Source organism: Nicotiana tabacum, chromosome 5 (genome assembly GCF_000715075.1).
Source record: "Nicotiana tabacum cultivar K326 chromosome 5, ASM71507v2, whole genome shotgun sequence".
NCBI lineage: Eukaryota > Viridiplantae > Streptophyta > Magnoliopsida > Solanales > Solanaceae > Nicotiana > Nicotiana tabacum.
In genome coordinates, this window is record NC_134084.1 from 159,672,170 (window position 1) to 159,689,549 (window position 17,380).

The following is a 17,380-nucleotide window of genomic DNA, read 5'->3' on the forward strand; positions in this document are numbered from 1 at the left end:
GTGCTCGGCAAGTATGGTTGGGTGCTAGTCATGGCCCTCCAGTTTGGGTCGTGACAAACTTGGTATCAGAGCAAGTCTGTCCTAGGGGTCATGTCTAGTAGAGTCTTGATTATGGATGTGTAGCGCACCACATTTATAATCAGGAGGCTATATGACATTTAGGGTTGTTACCTTCTTCCTGAATCTAGATCGTGCATAGAGTTGAGTCGTAAGTGTTTGTCTCTAATATTCACCTTGTTTTCTTTCAGCGATGCCTTCGACTAGGAAGCAAACAATTAGTAGACGGCTTGATACAGCTGCGGGAGAGGGTACCAGTCAGGTGCCCCAAGCCAGAGCAAGCCAAAGTGAGGCTCAGAGTGAGATGCCATCTCATACCTCATCTACCCCATCTCCTCCAGATGATATTAGGAGGCACCCAGCACCTCTAGTTCCTCCGTCTGGCACTACAGACCAGGATATGCGGAGTGCTTTGCAGTTATTGACTAGTTGGTAGCTGCTCAGGCTCATAGGCAGAATACAGGTGCTGCTCAGAAACCAGTTAGTACGAGAGTTCGTTATTTTATTAATTTAGACCCTCCAATGTTTACCGGATCAGACCCCAAGGAGGACCCGCAGACTTTTATTGACCAGGTTCATCGTACACTGCGGGTTATGCATGTTAGTGATACAGAGGCAGTAGAGTTGGCTTCTTATCGGCTACGGGATTTAGCAGTTCTCTAGTATGATAGTTGGGAGAGATTCAGGGGTCCGAACGCTCCTCCAACTATGTGGAAGGAATTTTCTGAGGCCTTTCTTCGTCATTAATTGCCAGTTGAGATACGACGAGCTAGAGCTGATAAGTTCTTGAACCTTAGACAAGGTAATATGAGTGTGCAAGAGTACAGTATACAGTTCGATTCTTTAGCAAGGTATGTTCCCCATATGGTGGTCGAGATGAGTGACAGGGTGCATTTGTTCGTGAACGGATTGGGACCACATCTGATAAATGAGCGCACGACAGCCTCCTTGGTGGAGGGCATGGATATTTCCCGTATTAAGAGGGAGATATTTGTAAGGTATTCTAATGACTTCAGAGGCAGCGTCAGGCCCCAGTCTTCGAGGAGTTCGGCGCCACTTGTAGCTAGTGCTCCCCCGCAGTTTCAGAGGCCTCGATATGATCGATTTACCCATTCTGGTCCAGGTTAGAGTTCGCAGGCATCAGGCTCGCAACATCACAGGGATACTAGTCAGACGAGACCCACAACACCACGTTGTGATTATTGCGGCAAGGCCCACTTTGGACTGTGCCGTCGAGGTTCTGATGCATGTTATTCTTGCAGACAACCTGGCCATATGATGCAGGATTGTCCTAACAGGGGAGGTGATGGTATGGCTCAGCCGACTAGATCTGTGTCTGCTTCTTCCTCATCAGTTCGACCTCCAGCACAGGGTTTTCAGTAGTCGACAGGTCGTGGTAGAGGTAGAGGTGCAGTGCCGAGTTTGAGGGGTGGTCAAAATCAAACATATGCTCTAGTAGGTCGACATGATCTCGAGTCATCTCCAGATGTTGTTACAGGTATATTATCTGTGTTTTCTTATGATGTATATGTGCTGATTGATTCGGGATCTACATTATCATATGTTACACCCTTTGTGGCTAATAAGTTTGGCATTGAACCTGAATTGATAAGTAAACCCCTTGCGGTATCTACTCCGATAGGAGATTCTGTGATTGCTAGAAGGGTATATAGAGGTTGCACTGTGATAATTTGAAGTCGTCAAACCTCGGCAAATTTATTTGAGTTAGAAATGGTTGATTTTGATGTGATAATGGGAATGGACTGGTTGGCCTCATGCTATGCAAATGTTGACTGTCGTACGAAGATGGTTAGGTTTCAATTTCCTGGTGAACCCATCATTGAATGGAAAGGGAATATTACTACACCAAAAGGTAGGTTTATTTCCTATCTTAAGGCAAGGAAAATAATTTCAAAAGATTACATTTATCATTTCGTTCGCGTTAGGGAGGCACAGGCGAAACCACCTACTTTACAATCAATCCCCGTGGTCAACGAATTCCCAGATGTTTTCCCAGATGAACTCCCAGGCCTTCATCCTGAAAGGGAGATTGAGTTTAGCATTGATGTGTTGCTTGACACTCAACCGATCTCTATCCCTCCATACAGAATGGCCCCTGCAGATTGCGAGAGTTGAAGGTGTAGTTGAAGGACTTGCTGGATAAGGGCTTCATTAGACCTAGCACTTCACCTTGGGGTGCACCAGTCCTATTCGTGCGGAAGAAAGACGGGTCGTTACGGATGTGTATCGACTATCGACAGTTGAATAAGTTTACTATAAAGAACAAGTATCCACTTCCAAGAATTGATGACCTATTTGACCAACTCCAGGGTGCTAAGTATTTCTCCAAGATTGATTTACGTTCAGGGTATCATCAGGTAAGGGTTAAGGAGAAGGATATTCCAAAAACGGCCTTCCGGACAAGATACGGGCACTTTGAGTTCTTGGTGATGTCGTTCGGGTTAACAAATGCCCCAACAACTTTTATGGATCGCATGAATACTATATTTAGGCCCTATCTATATGTGTTCGTGATTGTATTCATTGATGACATTCTAGTATATTCTCGTTCGGAGGTGGAACATGCGGGCCACTTACGGATAGTATTACAGACGCTTTGGGATCGTAAGTTATATGCTAAGCTCTCCAAATGTGAATTTTGGCTGAACTCAGTAGTGTTCCTTAGCCATGTGATATCTAACGAGGGTATTAGTGTCGACACTCAGAAGATCGATGCAGTAAAGAATTGGTCGAGACCTACAACACCATCAGAAGTCCGCAGCTTCCTAGGGCTAGCAGGATATTATAGGCGGTTTGTGGAAGGGTTTTCCTCTATATCATCACCAATGACTAAGTTAACACAGAAAGATACCAAGTTCCAATGGTCTGACACTTGTGAACGTAGTTTTCAGGAGCTGAAGAATCGATTGACATCCGCACCAGTGCTCACTCTTCCTGAAGGAACAGAAGGTTATGTGGTATATTGTGATGCCTCAGGTATAGGTTTGGGGTGCGTATTGATGCAGCGTGGGAAGGTGATTGCTTATGCATCAAGACAATTGAATAAGCATGAAAAGAATTATCCAACCCATGATTTGGAATTGGCTGCAGTAATATATGCTTTGAAGATATGGCGGCACTACTTATACGGCGTCCATGTTGACATCTACACAGATCACAAGAGTTTACAATACATCTTCAAGCAAAAAGAGTTGAATTTGAGGCAGCGTCGGTGGCTTGAATTATTGAAAGACTACGACATCGAGATATTGTATCATCCCGGTAAAGCCAATGTTGTGGCAGACGCTCTCAGCCGTAAATCAATGGGAAGCTTAGTACATATTGAGGCAGGTAGATGGGGGTTGACTAAAGAGCTTCATCAGCTAGCCAATATGAGAATCAGATTGTTAGACTCTGATGACAGAGGTGTTACTGTACAGAATACATCAGAATCATCTTTGGTAGCCGAGGTAAAAGCACGGCAATATGAAGATCCTATCTTAGTACGATTAAGAGAGAGCGTTCAGCAGTGTAAAAGTATGGCTTTTGAGATCGGAAGAGATGGGGCACTGAGATACCATGGCCGATTATGTGTGCCTAATGTGGCAGGGTTGCGAGAGAAGATTATGAATGAGATTCATCAATCCCGATATTCCATCCATCCTGGCTCGACAAAGATGTATCATGATGTCAAGGAGCAGTATTGGTGGGATAACATGAAGAAGTCTATTGCAGAATTTGTAGCCCAGTGTCCCAATTGTCAACAAGTAAAGATAGAACATCAGAAACCCGGTGGATTACTTCAGAATATAGAGATTCCGACCTGGAAATGGGAGGTGATTAATATGGACTTCATTATTGGATTACCTCGCTCTTATCATAAGTTTGACTCCATCTGGGTAATAATTGATCGACTTACAAAATGTGCCCATTTTCTGCTAGTTAAGACAACTTACACGGCTGAAGATTATGCGAAGTTGTATATCAATTGTTAGGCTTCATGGTGTGCCGGTATCTATTATATCAGACCGAGGAGCTCAATTTATAGCTAACTTTTGGAGGTCTTTTCAAAAGGGTTTAGGCACACAAGTGAATCTCAGCACTACATTTTATCCGCAGACTGACGGACAGGCTGAACGTACCATTCAAACACTGGAAGATATGCTACGAGCATGTGTTCTAAATTTTAAGGGAAAATGGGATGACCATCTTCCACTCATAGAATTCACCTACAATAATAGCTACCATTCCAGTATTAAAATTGCCCCATACGAGGCACTATACGGGAGAAGATGTAGATCACCAGTTGAATGGTTCGAAGTCGGTGAAACAGAATTATATGGGCCAGATTTGATTCACCAAGCTATTGAGAAGGTGAAAGTGATACAGGAGCGATTGAGGACGGCACAAAGCAGGCAAAAATCTTATTCTGATGTCTGACGTCGTGATCTGGAGTTTGAGGTTGGTGATTGGGTTTTCCTGAGGATCTCACCAATGAAGGGTATTATGCGTTTTAGGAATAAAGGTAAGTTGAGTCCAAGGTATATCGAGCCGTATAAAATTCTTCGACGAATTGGACAGGTTGCTTATGAGTTAGAATTGCTATCCGAATTGGAATTTGTCCACCCGGTATTACATGTATCTATGTTGAGGAAATGTATTGGAGACCCTTCTCGAGTCGTCCCTATCAAAGATGTACAGGTTACAGAGGACCTATCATATGAAGAAGTGTCAGTGGTTATATTAGATCGACAAGTCCGCAAGCTGAGAACAAAAGATGTAGTTTCCATCAAAGTATTGTGGAGAAACAAGAATATGGAAGAAATAACATGAGAAGTAGAAGAGGAGATAAAGTCTAAATACCCGTACCTATTCCAGAATGAAGATAACAAGGATGTTGGTGGAACACATGATACATTGTAAGGTGAAATGGCTCTATGAGGTAAGCAATAACTTGAGAATACTCTTCCTTAATACAAAATGGCGATATGCAGATAATTTATATGTCCATAATGCTTTCCATACTCTTGTAAGGCCATACATTGAGTTAACCGCTTGCAAGTTTGTCCTCTATTTATGGGAGAAACTTGACCGGAATCCACGATGATTTATACTCCCCATGAACCCTTACATTCGAGGACAAATGTTGCTAAGGGGGGAAGGGTGTTACAACCCATATCCACACGCGTTAGTTCATGCCATATATTAGTTAACATAAATCCAAGAATGAATTACCTTTGAGATGATAAGAAGTTAATCCTATTGGTCTTAAGTGATACAAGGGTGCATAAGGGTGATTAACAAGTATTAGAAGTTAAACGAATCAAGTATGTTGTAACTCATATTTTCAGGTAAACCTAGAGGTTCTTAATACACTCAAGGTCATGTATTAAAGTGTTTGAATCATATAATATCCGTATCATAAGTCTTGAAGTCAAACAAGTTATGAAACAAAAGTCGACAAACGTTGTCGCAACTTAGGTTCATAATTTTACTTAAACATTAAGTTAAATGTTTCTAAGCTTTTATCCTAATTTACAAGGAATTACAGGGTGATATACCCACCAAATTAAATATCTATGAGTCTAGTTTCTAACGCATTAAACCATTTGTCAATACGATCTCGGAGTATAGAGATATTCATATTTTCGCAAGCCTGCGCAGATTGGTAGATGACAAGTAGGTGCATCACCTACTTGCCAAAATGATAGGACAAAATTAAAAGACCTAAGTCGGCCAAGAGAGGACTTTTAAGAGGTTATGAACTCAGTTATTTCATCCATATTTTAGACCCTCAAAACCAAAGTTAACCCCTGCAACTCCTCCCCAAAAATCACACACAAACCCTAATCGATTTTCCCTCTCTTTCAAGTTCTATTTGAAGGTATAACCTAGAGTTTGAAGAACCAAGGGAAGGGCTGAGTTATCCAACAAGTAAGGTAAGTTACTTCCATCTTTCATACATTTTTCTTTGCTGTGAATTCATGGTAATTTGTTCTATACATGTAAGAACTCACGGGACGGTGATCGGAAGCCGTGAGTTCGAGTTATTCACTTGTAGCGGACTATTTTGTGGAATATTTTGTGTTGCTATTGGGCTGCGTGTTTTACTACTATTTTGTGGAGTTTTGGAGGTGGAAGGGTGTGTATAAATACCATATATATGTAGGTTTGTGGGCTGATAGTTATTCATAACATTTCCGGGTCGTTTGACACGACTACGGTGATCGTCATATGTATGATGTAATTAGGTTGTGCGTGGACTGTTTTGGGAGGCTCGATATGTTTATTATTGATGTTGTTTGGTCTGTTTGGTGATTGTTTGGAATGGTGTGAATTCATATATATATGGTAGGTGTTGTCCGTTTCAACGTAAAATAGGTTGTGGTCGATACATAATAGTTATGACGCTTAAATGATAACGATAGTATCGTTTCTCTTATTGTAGACTAAGGAGTTGTGACAATTGCATAGCTTGTGATTGGGGTAGTATATACAAGGTATGTGAGGCTATCACTTTCTTCTTTTGTACGACTCCGATTGTACATAATGTAATGAACGAGCTTCCAAAGATACTCTACTTTTAGAAACTAGCAGTACTTACATTGCTTTCCCTCTTATGGAACGATTAATGTTAATGTTGCTTCTCTTATTCTTATGTTATCAATGTTGTTGGTACTTCCTGATTCTTATAAGGTTCGTAATGAAGATTTGGTCCTAATAACGTGTACAGAGGATACCGACTTTACGTCACTCCGAAAGGTTTAGAATGTGATTCCATGAGTCGAGCATGCATTATGTATATGTATCAATTTTACTCTACCGAGCCGCGCTATAGTTGGCCGGGTACGGCACATATTGTGCAACCACTGACCAGTTGGGTTTTTCCGAGCTCCACGTGGCTAGGTACAATTCTACCGAGCCTTTTGACGGCCGGGTACGTTTTTACCAAGCCTATTATGGCTGGGTACGATATGATGATGATGATGCCCACAGAGGCGTATGTTTTAAAAGTTTATGTATACATACATATGTATCATGAATTTCATGTTAGTAGCCCTCAGAGGTACTCATATGTTCCAGGTTGTATATTCTCTATCCCTGCTTACATTACTGTTCGTATTTATGGTTCCCTGCCTTACATACTTAGTACATGATCCTGTAGGCTAATCAACTTAGGACTTCCCTTTCCCAATTCCCCTATGTGTTTAAATTCTATAAACTTCTTCTCCTTTACATATACATGTGTAAGCTGTCCAAACCTCTCTTATTTTCATTATCTGAATTTCCTTGATCATATATGTATTTATAATGTGAAAACTACCTTTATTTGCAAATACGTGTTGAAACTGTTTACTTGTTAAAAGGAATAATTCACATAGTTTAAGTTCGGTCGGAACCCACCGTTGTGGACCGCGACGGGTGCCTAACACCTTCCTCTCAAGGTTATTTCAAGCAATTACCCTAATCTCTAGTAATGCAAACTAGTTACATGAGTTAATCGCTCTAGGTGCCCTAACGCTTTATAATCTGTTAGGTGTCGACTCTTCAAATACCCAATTCCCAAAAGGAAATGAGTTGTTCCCCTATGAATGTCGAAACCCGAACTCCCGCGAGGGAAAAAGGGGGCGCGACATCTGGTATGCCACCTCCATCATCCGGCCCTTCTGTCACAGCCCCATTGTCTGTGCCCTCTACCTCAGCTTACCCTTTAACTACACTGCGGGTTAATCAGACTTTATCCAGCATCAACAATTGGATGCAGGTAGCTATATCAAAGTTATCTGCCTTATCCAGTGCATAGTTCAGGCAGCTCCAGCTCAGCTTCAGGTACCTTCATCACTAAAGGATTCATTAAAGGAGCTTCTGGACAATTAGAAGAAGCTCTTGGGCAACCAGGAGATGATCCTGAAAGCTTTAGATACATAGCGAAAAGCAATCAAGGACCTGGGCAAACAAATCAAGAAGATAAAGAAGACTTGGGCCTCATAGGAGTTAGTAAAGCTGCTGAGGAATGAGGTAGAGAAGATTACATCAGATGGAGACATCACAATGGACTTATTCTTGGAGGAGCAAGTTCCAACAGTTCCAGCAGCACAGGCACCAGAGCAGGAGGCTGACAGAGAGCCTATGAAAGGATTTATGGTACCCCAGTCCGAGGACTTGGAGATACAGTTAGAGGATCCAGAGGGAGCTGACCCCACTGATGTGTAGGACCCGATGCAGACCACATAGGGAGTTTTCTCTACTCTATATCCATTCTTGATCTTATTTTTTCTTTTAGCATTAAGGACAATATTAGCTTTTATTTGGGGGGGGGGGGTGGTCCTACTTTTGATTTGATGACTGGAATGTAATTATGATACTTATTTTTCTTTATCGTTATTTTTCACTTTTCTTATGTATATAACTTTACCATTTATTTTTCACTTTAGGTATGTATATAAATTTACCATTCCATGTATGTATTCATTCCCATTTTGTATATATTCATTTCTTTCCGCTATTATACATATTCATTTTACTTTTCGTAGTTTACTTTATAACTTCTTGTGTTCTTTTTCCTTAATAGCTTAGCTTTTTTTACTTCCGTTAGTAGTTTCTTTTTGAGTACTTAGATGCGTGATTAATAAGCCTTTGGTTTTCTTAATGTCGCAGTTCTTTCCAAAGGTGGAGGTTGTGTGAACCGGGTGACTCTTCCCGATGATGGGTGGCATGACAACCTTCTTAAGGGTTTGAGTCTGTTTTCTTTATGTTTTGTGTAAATAGTAGTAATGAATAAAAGTGTCTCTGGCAAGCTTCACTTGGCCTAGCACATTTACCTTTGACCTTATGGTTAAAAACAAGTTTATTTGAAAAGAATGGTTCTAGTTATGACCTTTAGACTCTCGTGTTGGCTAAACAATCATCGAGTGGCTTCTTGGAGCCATTTGTGTTTCTCAATATTAGCTAGGGTTATTGTGGGACCTCGACTCTGTTCTCTTTATCAATCCAACAGCTTGTGAGGTGAGATATTAATTTGCAAGTCCAAGTCATGTGCCAATAAGTCTAGAACTTGCCCTGAATGTTTGTCTGGGCGAAATTCTAAGTGTAGCTAGACGTGAAAAATGATTATAGGCTCTCCTTTATCCAATTTGAAACTTGAATGCATCCATATCCCACCAAATATGATATCCCTAGTCAACCCCGTTGAGCCAAAGCCTTTGTTCTTTCAATAAATATGATACAAGCCTTTATCCGTTCTATAATGACCCATTCTTGGCACCCGATCTTTACTTAGCACAATTGGCAAAAGCATAAGTTTGGGGGGAGAGACGAGGAGTGTGAAAGTGATAAAAGGTACAAAATAAAGAAAAGGGAAGGCAAAGAAAAGAAAGAAAAGCCAAAAAAGTCAAAAAGAAAGTGAATAGAATAGAAAAATGAAGGGATTCAATGAAAGCAATGAAGAAAGGCTTGGAATGATTAAAAAAAGGAGAAAATGATTGTCATGAACAAGAAAGAGCGACAGTGTGTCTCTCTAGTCCCCTAGGAGGAAGAAAATGACTCAAAGAGTCAAGAAAGTGTGAGCCGAAATGAGAAAATGAAGTGCTTAAGAAAAGATGAAACCTTCACAGACCGATATATCCTACCTTAAACCAAAAGCCTTCATTATAGTCCCGCAAAAGCCCTATATGATTTCGAGTTGAGTGAGCTTACATTAGTGGTGATTTACATAAGGGGCAAGCTTATGGTACTTGTCATACCTCCTTTTTACCTACACCCCCCGGAAGGGTATAAGGGAGTTTTTTCCAACTTAAAGTGACAATCGAAACGGAATTATTTTATTTAAAATCAGAGTCGCCACTTGGGATAATTTATGGTGGCCTAAGTCACATGTTCAAATCCCGAATCAAGGAAAAGATTGACTCTATATTACAGTCCGCGAACCAGAAATCCGGGTAAGGAATTCTGTTAACCCAGGAGAAGGTGTTAGGCATTCTCGAATTCCGTGGTTCTAGCACGGTCGCTTAACTGTTGTATTCGGCTTAATTATCTGATTTTAGAAACACGTTTTAACCTATGATGCCATTTTAAACTTTTAACCGCTTTTAATCAATTTTAAAAGAAGATTGAACGTCATTTAAAACACGTCTTTGGATCGCGCCACATGAAATGTACCCGCAATCCTAAACATATTTTATTCAATGTTTTAAGATTTGGATTTGAGTCACATGAAATGCACACCCGAGTTTAAGGAAATTAATTTAAATAGCGCGCCTAAAGCAACTACGCACTTTCAAGTTTGCGAGAGCCATGGAAAGTTCAATTGATGGCATACCTCGATTTTTAAAGAGTTAAAACTAATTAAATGAGGGACATGGGCAATTTAATGAAAATGGCACACCTCAAATTATTTCAAAGGGTTTTATTATTTGAAGTTGTTATAATTAGGTTACATGAAATGCACCCCCGAATTGGATTTACGTATCGTGACCATGCCACGAGAACTGTACCCATAGCCATGACGATTTAAAATGCGTGCCTAAAGCAATACTATGAATGTTCATCATTTCCATTATCCTAAAATTTGGGGATTCTTACGAGGTTCCGATTTAGACATTTGGTAGTGTATATACCAGTGAATTTCTACACAAACTGGTAAATAAAAACAAAGAAAAATAATTGGTTCTACAATTTAAAAGCTTAAAGCCTTAATCAAGTGGATATTGTGAAATTTACGTAAACAAACAAGCTAAGAAATCATGTCAAATTTAGTCACTGATCTCAATGGATAATGGCAAACGCAAGGATGTATCTAAACAGCTATAGCACTACTTCTTTCCACATCAGGCGGCGAGATTTTTCCATCTTCACCCTTCTTCTTTTTTTCTTGAGAGTTAAAATAAATGATATATGATTAACATTTTAAAATATCTTTTCATCGTTTTGAAACCAGATATCCACAAATTGCAGCACTTCCCTTAATATGTTAGGCATGTTTTTTATTTCTGGGTCACCTAAATCCAATCTAACTCCAAAAACTGGCCAAGTTGACTCAATAGGAAAATACGACAATCAAATTTTGGAAAAGATTACCATTTCAACCTAGTTCAATGTGCAGATACAAGTAAATACAAAAATCAACACCGTAAGATTACTAAATCAAAAAATATTAAATAATAAAAAATTAGACCCCATATGTCGCCATTAACATTTCGAATGAACCTCTACAAGCACTTATTAGATTCATTCATGAGAAAACAACTACCAAGATCTAAAAGACACACCCGAAATTGAGTTCCAACGATTTCCATTAATGAGGTAAAGAATAGGCGAGTTCAAAAATATAAAAATAGAAATACAATTAAAAAATAAAAATAAAGAAAACATACTTTCAATGCACCACTGAGTGATGTTGAGCTTCGAAAACTTGTTTGCAAGTATCTAATACAGGGACGATCAGCTATAGAGGTCGAGATGTCGAAGAACAGAAGCCAAACAGTAGTGGCAGAATCAACGAAGCACATCCACGGTTCCAAAACAGCTTTATAAACCCAGAAAGAGAAGGAATCGAGCTTTGAAATCAATCTTCTTCAAATCTTTATTGAAAATTCAAGTTTTTCTTTCCATTTTTAGCTTCGGATTTTCAGATCTGGAGTTTCACTTTTGGATTTTAGAACTCATTTTTTAGCTCTCTAAGTCCCAGCTTTTGAGAATTTTTGAAAGAAACAGAATTTTTCGTTTTGTACCTGTGTGTTTTTTTTTTTTTGAAAAATCAAGATGAAGAAAGAAGAAGAGAGGTCCCTTTAGAGCTGCGCAGCTTTTGTGTGTATATCCCTTTTTTCTTTTAGATTTTTTAAGCCTTACTTTATAGGTAGAGTCTAGGTTTAGGTGTATTTTTGTGTATTTTGCCCATTAGTCCCTAGGTCTTTTTATTTGTTTTTGCTCCAAAGAAGAGTCTAGAAGGGTCCCTAAGCTTAATGGACTAATCCAAATTGGGCCAAGAACTGGGCTCTAAAACTCTTTAAATTGTGATCCAATACCTTAATTGACTCCTTTTTAAAATAAGATAAAAATACTACACAATCCAAAGCTAATCCTAATTAATTAAACTAAACATGAAACTATTTTTGTGTTTTTGAAATTATATAAAGATAAAATAAGGTACTTTTTTTGTATATTATTATTATTATTACTTTATGAAAGGTACATAAAATAAAAATATTTTTTTTGTAATTTTTATTTTCTTGTAATAAAATAAAGCAAAAGAGTAAAAATTAGTTGAAATAGCTATATTAGGCCTAAATTAAATATTTACGTGCTAAAATATAAAAAATCTTGGGGAGGGTCAAAAATCACATGTCTACAGTTGCCCCTCTTTGACTGGAAACGCTAAGCGTTTTCGGACAAAGAACAACTAGACAGGTATTTTGACCCGACCCTTATTTTAGGAAACCAAAACTAAGAGAAAAGGAGAATGTGACCGAGCCCCGGTATCTGAGCTGCCTACATATCCTTGGCTATAAAGGAATCAGGCCACGTGTAGTTCAGAGGTGAGTGAGATGATGGAGTATGTCGAGGTGGAGAGCCGGTCGAGGTGCCGTTCCGCGGAGGTTCCGGTCCGCAGTCCTGTTATTACATCAAAAATCAAAACATGAAAAAGACTAAGTCTTTCAACTACGAGTTACAAGATTCCTATCTATAAGTCTTCTGAAGCTTGATCTTGAGTCTTGAATGGTTCTTCATGCAGACTTTAGATTTGAACCTTGGCGCTTGTTAGTTGCAGGTGCTAGCTCGTTCTTCTACAGCTTTTTGATCAAGACCGGACATGTAGTGTTTGTGACTTCCACCATGTCTTAAGCAGTTCACATCTTCCATCAACTTCTGCATTTGGATTCACTTCTTGCCTTTCTCTTTTTTTTCTTTATTGTGACTAACTTTTGTTGATCACCTCGGACTGTTGACTCACATTCTTGCCGCGAGCTTCTTTGGTTGCTGACTTGAATTGCAATCTGAGATGCTTTTCCTTTTTTTTTCAGGTGGACGCCTGATTGTTGAACTCGAACTATATTCCCTTACTCTCCAGATGGGCGCCTGACTACTGAACTTGAATTGTATTCCCGTGCTCCAGGCGGGCTCCTGACTGCTAAACTTGAAATGTACTCCCATGCTCTCCAGGCAGGCTCCTGACTGATAAACTTGAATGTATTCCCATGCTTCCAGGCGAGCTCCTGACTGCTAACTTGAAATGTATTCCCTGCTCTCCAGGTGGGCTCCTGACTGCTAAACTTGAAATGTATTCCCATGCTCTCCAGGCGGGCTCCTGACTTCAACAAAATAGACAAAACAAAGAAAATTTTCTGCCCCAGTTTGGTGGCTGGGCACAGATGTGAGTGTAAAACTAAATCATGTTACCAAATATAAATAAGAACTTAAAAGCTAAAACTTGAATTGTACTCCCTCGTTCTCCAGGCGGGCTCCTGATTGCTGACTCGAAATGTATTCCCTGCTTTTCAGGCGGGCTCCTGACTACTGACTTGAAATGTATTCCCTGCTCTCCAGGAGGGCTCCTGACTACTGTCTTGAAATGTATTCCTTACTCTCCATACGGGCTCTTGATTGCTGAACTTGAAATGTATTCCCTGCTCTTCAGGCGGGCTCCTGATTACTGACTTAAAATGTATTCCCTGCTCTCCAGGAGGGCTCCTGACTGCTAACTTAGAATGTATTCCCTGCTCTCCAGGCGGGCTCCTGATTGCTGATTTGAAATGTATTCCCTGCTCTCCAGGCGGGCTCCTGATTGCTGACTTGAAATGTATTCCCTGCTCTTCAGGAGGGCTCCTGATTGCTGACTTGAAATGTATTCCCTGCTCTTCAGGCAGGCTCCTGATTGCTGACTTGAATTTCTTCTCCATGTTCTCCAAGTGGGTACCTGATTTCAACAAAATAGACAAAACAAAGAAAACTTTCTGCCCCAGTTTGGTGGTTGGGCTCATATGTGAGTGTTGAACTGAACAATGTTACAAAATATTCGTAAGAATTTGAAAGATAAATCCCATTATCTAGGTGGGTCCTGACAACTCTCAATTAAACGACCATTATAAATCTATGTTATTTCTTCTAAAGGTGTGACTTCCGCTAAATCTTGTTATCTAAGAGGGTCTTAAAGCTACATCCCATTATCCAGGAGGGTCCTGAAGATCACAAGTCAAGTTTTATCTTAAGAGCGACAATTTTACGGCTAAATTATACTACCCTACAGCAGAACTTACGCTAAATCTTGTTATCTAATGGAAATCTTAAAGCTAAGTCTCATTATTCAGGAGGGTCCTGAAAACTCCTAATTGAATCCTATCTTAAACATACAAACTTTGAAGCCAACTTATATTCCTTTGGGGTACCTTTTTACTAGATTATGCTACTCATGATTGTTTCGAATTTTAAACTAGTTCCCATTTTCCAGGAGGGTCCTGAAAATTTACTGTCAAACCTGTTTGGTGCTTGCCTTTCCTTACGGAGGGTTTCTCCAAAACAAACGAAATTCCTGCCCCTGTTTCAAATCAAAGGAAAATCTTGTCAGCTTAAATATATGGTGGTTGGTTTGTTTCCTTGACTTTGAGAACGGTTGCTCCTTCACTTCCCATGATAACTTTGATTTCCACTCGAAGACCTTGCTTGTTTATTGATTAACCACTTTCTCTGTCACCCTTGTCACGGAAAATACTTCTGATCCGTTCCAACCCAATACCCTTTATCTATTGCATTGTGCTCTTGCATTGACATGTACTAAACCTTTGTATTTCTCATGAATCTCAAAGCACGACAATTTCCACCCACTCATCACGCATGTTGTTTTTTCTTGACTTAAACCACTGGCCCTGGCCTTGAGGTCTGTTTCTCCTTCACTTGCCACGATAACTTTGATTTATGCTTGGAGGACCTCACTTGTCACTAATTAAACACCTTTTGTCAATCTTACCACAGAAAATACCTTTGATCCGTTCACCAAACCCCTCCATCTTGTTGCATTGTTCATGAATTGATATGTACCAAACCCTCGTGTTTCACCGGAAATACCTTTGATCTGTTTACCTAGCACCCTCCATCTGTTGCATTGTTCCTGATTTGATATGTACCAAACCTTTGTATTTCACAAGGGTCTCAGTGCACTTGTTGTTCTTTCCTGACTTATGACACTTTGATGTACTGGCCAGATCCTGTTTTGTGCAATTGAAAAGCTTATGGCAAATTTTGAAGTCATTTCTCACTTGTTCTGACCAAACAGACTCGGAAAGAGGGGGTAAACAAGATAAAAGGAACAGAGTAAAGGACAAAAGAAGGGGATGATTCCTAACAAGAAAGCTATAAAGTAGACACATATCAGATGTGGATACCAACTCTAATGACCATGACATGCACCTGTGGCCTATGCTGTTGAGCAAGTCTGATGTTCAACTCCTGTTATACCCCTAAACTGTGAAACTGGGCTTCAATGCTCCGATTATCCAATCTGATTCACAATCCTTATTCGACTTGTAGTGCCCGAAGGGTTTTTACCATCAAGCCTCTCTCATTTTGTTCTTTCTCTCAACTTGTCGTCACCTTACAGTGCCCGCGAGGGTTTTCACCAATAAGACTCTCTCATTTTTTATTTCTATCAGCTCCCGTCGCCTTACGGTGCCCGTGAGGATTTTCACCAATAAGGCTCTCTCATTTTTTACTCTTTTTCCTGTTTGGACCAGAGTGTTGCCCCTGATATGAATCACCTCTGCCTGCTCGACTTGGCATTTCTCGAAGACTAATCGGAAGGTCTTTCTTTGGACCGTAATGTGGGCTTTTGGATTAGGTTAGAAAGAAAGGATATAAAAGGCTCAAAATGATTCAAATGGGTTAAAATTTACAACTTTCGGAATCGGACTTCTTGCAACGACTGCAACTTTTGCCCCAGTTTCTTTGCTTGGGGACTTTTGGATTTTATTTTGATGGGACCGAACCGTGAGGCTGCCTACGTATCCTTAAAAGGAATCAGGTCGAGTGTAGTTCATGTCATAAGAATTTACTTTGTTTGTTGTGATTTTTCTTTTCTTTCTCTTTCTCTTCTTTTCTTCTTTTTGTTTTTTCTTTTGTTGTTTTTTTCCCTCTCTTTTTTTTTCTTTTCATTCTTTTCTTTCTCTCTTCATTCTTTTCTTTCTCTTTTCATTCTTTTCTTTCTCTTCTTTTTTGTCCTTTACTTACATTTTGCACTTGCGTTTCTGAACTTTACCACTGATTCCAAAAGAGGGGTATGAAAAAGAAATAAATGTCTTCGTCATTCTAATCTTCAAAACATGCCCGTACAAACAAACACAATTAAACAAACCAAAGGAATCATACACAATATCTTTTGACTGCATTAGAATTGATAATCATATCCACACATTTGCCCTCTACATCTGTTACATACAAAGCACCATTGGACAACCCTCTCGTTACCACGAACGACCCTTGCCAACTTGGGACAAACTTGCCTTTAGCTTCAACCTGACACGGCAGGATGCGTTTCAATAGTGTTTCTTTATGTTCTATCTGCCCCAGTTTCACACAATTCGGGCTTGAAGTGATCCCAAAATGCCTTTACTTATTTCCCTCAAATGTCCTTACATCTTCAACATTGTTTCATTGCTTTGTGATTAAACTGACTTTTAAAACCAGGCTGAGAATTACGCGTGCATGTCACGTCACTATAGTCAACAGGAAAAGAACTATAAAAAGAAAAGATAACTAAACGAAAATGACTAGAAATCACAGAAAACAGAAAATGGCATTAGACAGATGGTGAAAGGGTTTAGATAACAAAACAAACAAACTAAACTGGGGTTACAAACCTAGAACAAACCTAGACAACACTAAACGGGCTATTATGACTAAACAAACTAAGCAAAATAAAAGGATAGAATGGTTTAAGTCACAAGACAATATCCGGATTACAACCCTAAAATAACCCAGATAGCAGAAATGACAACAAAATAAACAACCAAAACTCCTCCCTAGCTAACCAAGAAAGGGGCGTCTTTCCAATCATCAAAACTCAACATCTTAGCTACGACTTCTACATCAACGATACTAGGAATTTCACAAGTCTCCATCATATTGTTCTTAACAGAGTGCCTTTGGGTTCCCTTTGCCTGCTCGTTCTTAGGATCAACCTTTGATAGCACTAAAAGCTTCATAGCACGTGGACCTCCTAGGATCCCAGAAGAATTCTCACATTCCTTTTCAAAATAAATCATCCCCACCATATGCGTCTCATTATGCACAGGTGACGGACTTTGGCTAGTGGCTGCTGCATCTGGATTTTGCATGA